This window comes from Mauremys reevesii, linkage group 18 (genome assembly GCF_016161935.1).
Source record: "Mauremys reevesii isolate NIE-2019 linkage group 18, ASM1616193v1, whole genome shotgun sequence".
In the NCBI taxonomy this organism is placed as follows: Eukaryota; Metazoa; Chordata; order Testudines; family Geoemydidae; genus Mauremys; species Mauremys reevesii.
In genome coordinates this window covers 8988480-8994790 of record NC_052640.1, presented here as the reverse complement: position 1 = coordinate 8994790, position 6311 = coordinate 8988480, and the positions used below count along the sequence as shown (strand labels likewise).

The 6311-nt window shown below is 46.0% G+C and overlaps 1 protein-coding gene across 5 annotated transcripts in view; it reads left to right on the top strand.

Annotated features, from left to right (window-relative positions):
• The window catches only part of NCOR2 (nuclear receptor corepressor 2), a 593256-nt gene that overhangs the window by 180055 nt on the left and 406890 nt on the right, over positions 1-6311 (top strand). The window contains exon 1 of one of the 5 annotated variants that reach the window (XM_039505018.1): positions 706-1351. The exons of the other annotated variants lie outside the window; for them this stretch is intronic. The gene's annotated coding sequence lies outside the window, so the exon portion shown is untranslated. Of the gene's footprint in view, positions 1-705; positions 1352-6311 lie in introns of those variants that run through there. 5 annotated transcript variants of the gene reach the window in all.

Sequence of the window (6311 nt, the reverse complement as noted above, 5' to 3'; positions counted from 1 at the left end):
AACACAAATAAATAATTATAATACTTCCTATTTGACAATGAAAGTGCCCCAGGGGAAGTGATGGAAACCCCATTGCTCATGTTCTTTGAAAATCTGATTGGACAAAGCCCTTGAGAAGACATCCTCAGACTCCGCCCTCTTTTTGGCCAAGGGTAGGGATACCTTCCCTGCAGCTGCCCTAATGCCCTCTTAGGTAGGGTGATGCAATATGGTTTGTGGGAAATGGATACAACATCCCACTGCTCCATCCCAGGCCTGCTATTTTCCCTCTCTTAGCTAAGCAGAAGGCATAGTGGTTCCTCTGTCACAAGCTATTGAATAGCATATATATGATCAGAGAGTGCTCAGGCAGGAGTTTCCCCTCCGCTGGAGCCAGGAAAGATTGGGATAAGAGTATTGTATTCTGCCCCCTGACCCCAACTACAATGTTTAATCCCGTGGAAGGGGAAACACCATACCCCTAACGAGAGGCTCCCGCTCCAGCGATGCTCTCAAGGGTCAACGTTTGTTAGAAATTGAAGAAATAAACCCTAGTTTATGACGTCACAGCAATCGTCTCTGCGTTCTCCTGACATACAGAAGACATGGGGCCGGTTCCTCGGCTGCTGTAACCCCCCTGCAGTCAGTAGTGCTGTGCTGACGTACCCCAGCTGAGACTCTGGCACTTCTGTTAAATAGCGCATGGAAGCTGTTCTCAACTTAAAGCTAGCTGCAGCCTCTCCGGCGAGATGAAGGCTTCCTGGCTATTTGGAACTACAAGGATCTGGCTGATTGCAGCCTGAACTCATCATCAGGTGGAGTGAGAAACTCATTTGTTATCGCCACTCCTGGCTGTCTTGCCCTTGGAAGGAAGAAGATTAAAAGTTGAATTCTCTGGGAAGGCAGGTGGGGGATGGTGGACTCCTGGTGACATTCTTTTGAACTCTCGCTCATTAAGATGTCAAAAGGCCGGATGCCCTGGCAACTGCCTCTCCTGTCTAAGCAGGATCTTAAATTGCTAAAGTCATCTTTGAGAAAAATCAGACGCTCGCCTGGCCCTGTGTCCATGGGAATATGCACCCAGACAGCTGCACAACTGCCTGACTGCTGTGTTTGAACTGAGATAATCTTCCTGATAACATTTTCCTGCCATTCATAGGAAACCACACCAAGCAGAAGCAAAATCCCTCCCTATCGCAGAGTTCATCCTGAAGGGCGTGTCTCATTAGAGGGAATTTAGTGCCCTTAAGCAAGGCTAGACTAAGGTGCGGTGGCTATCGGCAGAGCCAGTATAGAGCACACAGCTCTGTGCAGGCTGCCCCACTAATGTGACTCAAGCCAGACCCACAGGACACACCTCTAGGAACATAAGGTGAGTTCAGTCTTGTAACTCATTTACTCCTTGACCTTTGCTGAAAGGGCCAGAAATGGTGTCACCTGGAACTGAGTTTCATGCAGGTTTTGGTAATGTGGATGCTTGTCCATGGGGAACTTAGTTGAGATCACAAAACTAATTTCATGTAATTGTCAAACACCAATAGCTGTTCCTGTGTCACTGGGAAATGAAGTTATTAGTCCCTAGTAGTTAGGGACTCAGGACACCTGGGTTCAATTCCCTGCTTTGTGACAGACTTCCTGGGTGACCTCAGGCAAGTTCAGTCTGTGCCTTGGTTTCCCCGTCTGTAAAATGGGTATAATAGCACTGTATTATGACACAGGGGTGTTTTAAGGGGAAATATGTGAATGATTGTGAAGTGCTGAATACTATTATGGGCTGTATGAGTGCTTCGATAAAGATGAGGTGGGTGAGGTAATATCTTATTGGATCAGCTTCTGTTGGTGGAAGAGACAAGCTGTCAAGCTTCATAGAGCTGCTGCTTCGAACTCTGAGAAGCTCAAAAGCTAGCCCCTTCCACCAACAGAAGTTGCTCCAGTAAAAGGTATTACCTCACCCCCCTTGTCTCGCTCATATCCTGGGACCAACACGGCTACAACATACACAGATAAAGTCAATTATGCATTTGCATAAGCTCTGAAGGGGGAAAAGGCTGTTTAATTTTCTTCTTCTGGGAAAATTCAGTGTGAGGGGTTTCCTGGGAATTTAGCAAAATCTCCTGTCTGCCATAGTACTGCACTTTGTTAAGATGAAGCAACTCACATATGAGAAGCATGTGAAAGATAGCATGGAGCAGTTAAACTGAAAGCTGATATGTGCTGTGTGTCTTCGTGTGCACAGACACCACTGAACTAATATATGTAAGTGAAAACAGATTGGCAAAGGCTGGAAATAGACGGTGATGTGAGACTTTGCAAACAGAAGGCTAGACAGGGGAATCTTGGCCTTCTGCTTCTACTCCCAGACTTCTGCTGCGGTGTCTTTTCAGCAGATAAACCTGTTAAGATGCACTGTGAGGGCTCGACCCGAGCTGGACTGGATCCTGACTCCTTCCTTCTGTAACTGCAGTGTTCCCATTCCCTGCTACCTCAGTAGACATGAGACTGAGAATAGAAGTGCAGTGCAGATTGTCATCCCCAAGCAAATAGGATGGAGGTTTGAATGAGCAGATGATCGGCAGGGTTAGAAGGAGATATGCTCGTATGACCCAAGCGTAAAATTCACCCGCGTACGGAGCACTAGCTCAAGGTTTATGCACCACTCCAGCCCAGCTCAAGCTGCATCCTCAGTGCAAAGTGGGTAGGTAGGAGCACACGTGTTATCCCCTTTCCCCAGCCAAGCATGCAGACATGACCCAATGCTCACACAACATGTGTTCAAGGAGTTTGTGTGTGAACGGTGGAGGGGGCAGGGGTTGCCAGGAGTAAACCATGTGGCAAGCATGCAGTATAGACACACCATTAGGTGCTATGTGGTGAATTTCACGTGAAAAGAAACTTGATTTTGTCCAGTGAGATTTCCCCACCCCAAACATGACCAGAGTCTAACTAAACAGCCTTTGAGGGATTCCAGATATATTTCTCCTAAGCCACAGCTTCTTTTTAAAAGAGTTGTTAACAAAATATTCAGAACTCCTAGCTCCCCTCTGAATAAGACTCTCTCAAGGGTATTAGGATGGGTTTCTGTTTAAATCCTCCAGGTGAACCTCCTGTGTTTGACAGGATTGCTAATAGCCTTCCAGAATTCTGACCCCCATGTCTTTGGGAGCTCTACGGTTCACCAAAGCCATAGAGAGACAAGGTGGGGGAGGTAATATCTTTTATTGGACCAACTTCGGTTGGCTTGAAAGCTTGTCTCTCTCACCAACAGAAGCTGGTCCAATGAAAGCAGGGCCTAGGGCCCAGCAAGGGCCCATTGTGCGAGGCATTGCACAAACACAGAGGAGTGCACAGTTCCTGGTCAAAGAGCTTCCGAGCGAAACAGACAAAGGGGAGGGGAGAGGTATATTTGTGCGAGCACGCTCCTTGGAAGCTGGCAGAGTTTGGCTCACTATATATTATTTACCAGATATAACATAATATGGATAGTAATGTAATAATCAAGAATAGAAATAATAATAAATCTAATGTTGATTTGCAAAGAATGCACACAAAGTCCTGTTTCCTCAAACACAGGAACAAACAGCAGTAGTTTCCTTGCTCACAGTTTCCAAGCCTGCCCGACTAGCTAGTAATCTGCCCAAAGAAGCACACTCTCTGGGCTTCCTCCCAGGGCCACGCTCCTGTTGGTTCTCTTAGAATCATAGAATCACAAGGTTAGATGGGACCGCAAGGGTCATCAAGTCTCACACCTGCCAAGATGCAGGATTGCCTGTCTGCTCTACTTTCTCCTGGCCTTATTGGTTGCTTTCTGCTTCTTATACACACAAACACATACAGCTCCACCAACCAATGCCCCAGCCCCTGTATTTTCAGTCAGTGCCAAGGAAACCCTTCTTATTCTCCCTGAGTTAGCACCTTGAGTGGTGGCTTCTGTTCTTTCACCTATCTTACTCCATAAAGGAGCTTAATTGCTTCTTCCATTTAGCCTGAATGAACGGTGGCTTGCACACCCATCCGCTTCACCAAGACCTGTGATTGCCCATAGAGCAAAGACATGCCTGCTGACAGCCACCAACACCCGCCAGCACAATATAACAAGCCAAAATTTCAAACACAGGCATAACAGGTGTGTCAGCAAAACAATGCTTACACTTACTGAACTGATAAAATCCTGCATGGTCACCTGCAGACTGGCCAGCGTGTGCAGTTGGGATCCTTGTGCCCTCACTGCCAAGTGGCCTTTGATTTGCATGACAAACATGGGTTGTGTATGAGCAAAGTGGGATTTTGGAGGTGCATTTTTGCGGTGGACAATTTGTCTGTGTTTGAAAATGTGGAGAGCGATTATATAAAATCCAGAATCTGATTAAATTAAAAGCATGTCCTTAAAAAAGATAATCAGCATAGTTACAAAGAATGAAACAGGGCACGTCTCAAAGCCAGAAAACAGCTGATTGCTCTTACATTTAAAATATGTACGGGCTTTTCCTAGTTAATGTCTAGTTAAAACTTCTAATAGTCACCAATAGGGGGTGCTAAGAATGATCAAATGCTCCACCCCAGGGCTGGCGTTAGGCCGATTCCCCAGTATTGGGCTCCGTGCCGAAGAGGGCCCTGCACCTTAGGCGCCTTTTTCATTAAAAAAAAATTTTTTTACTCACCCGGCGGTGTGGGGGTCTGGGTCTTTGGCGGGATTTTGGCGGCGGGGGGTCCTTCGGTGCCGTGAAAGACCTGGAGCGGACCCCCTGCCGCCGAAGTGCCGCCGAAGCCCCGGACCACTGCCAGGTATTCGAATCAGACCCCGCAGTTCCTAAAGCCAGCCCTGCTCTACCCTACATAACTCAAGTCTAAAGTGTCCCCTAGCATTAGCTGTGCCTGGCCCAGTCACTGGGGCATGATCCATTCTCCCCAGCACCTGAATCACAACCTGGGGACTGGTCTTGATGCCATATTTATGTTCCCTCCCCTCACGGCCAGCACAGTCATTTGGGTGCTGAGTTTACCACCCTTGTGTTCCCATCTATATGATTGCTAGTGGAGCTCTCACTGTTTCACAACAGGACAGCACTGCTGTTCGTTGCGTACTTACACCAATGCAGCTTGCTTCCTTGAGCCTTTATGCTCTTACTCCAGGAACCATATATTGCTTCTGGGATAAGGCCACCAGACAGGGGACAGTCGTTTCAAGGTAATTTTACCACCAAGTTTCCCAGATAATTTACCACCACCAAGCCAGCAAGTCTCACCGCCAATGAGCCTTGTCGGGTCTTCTAGACCATCCCAGTGGCCATGCAGGTTTGTTCTACACATATCAGTCCAGGCGTGATGCGGTGATAGGTCTTCCACCACTTCCTTTGGGTGCCTATTCACGGTCTGCTAGATCTCATACTTAAGAAAGATTTTCAGATGTTGAGCCTAAATGTTTCCAGTGTTCAGTTTCATCCCATCACTTTGCATTTATGCTGCCTTGGGACCAACCTTAAACAATTTGTCTCCTTCCTTGGTGGTCTGGCTGTAGAAAGGGGTCCTGAGAGTTGAACCCGCCCGAACAACTAGAAACCCAGATATGGCTAAATTGCTGGAATGGCTGGAATAAACATCAGTTCTTTCCATTTGCTTCTAGCAACACTTAGGAACATTTTAATTACAGTTTCTTTTGACCCTTGTGCCCTGGCATTTCTATTTTTTTCTGAAATCATTTCACTCCAGTCAGAAGCAATTTAAGTATCAAGTATTGGACAGTTTTTGAATTTTTAGAAAATGGATTCCAAACATCCTTTTGGGTTTTGCTGTGCTTTAAAAAAAAAAAATTAAAAAAAAATCTCACATGGTTCTCAGGTTCCAAGTTTTTCTAGCTTTCCAAACTTTGTACCAGCTGCTCCACAGCAGCAGAATCAATATTCCGTCTGTGGAATATATGAAGTGTCTGTCCCAGTTTTTAAAGTGCATAATAAGTCTTTTAAATGTACAGCCTATTTTGGCCTCCTGTTGTTGTTTTTTTTTTAATGAGGGCCTTTACTTGAGATTTACATGGGTAGGAAAATATGTCTGTCATGGCATTAGAGAAACTAAACTTCTCCAAAGGAAAAACTCCTCCAGCTGAGATGATCCACCCAGTGGGAAGTGGGGCTGATCTTCCAGTCCATACTCAGACCAATCTCTCATTCGGGTCAATGGGAATTTTGCTTGAGTAAGGACTGCAAAATTGGGTCCAGTGTCTTTTTCCATACACAGAGAATGACTAGATAAGGCCTTAAATGAGCAGCGTAGAGAGAGGCATAAAAATTACATTGCTAAATACAGCTGGAGTTTCTTAAAAAAACCCACCCACAACA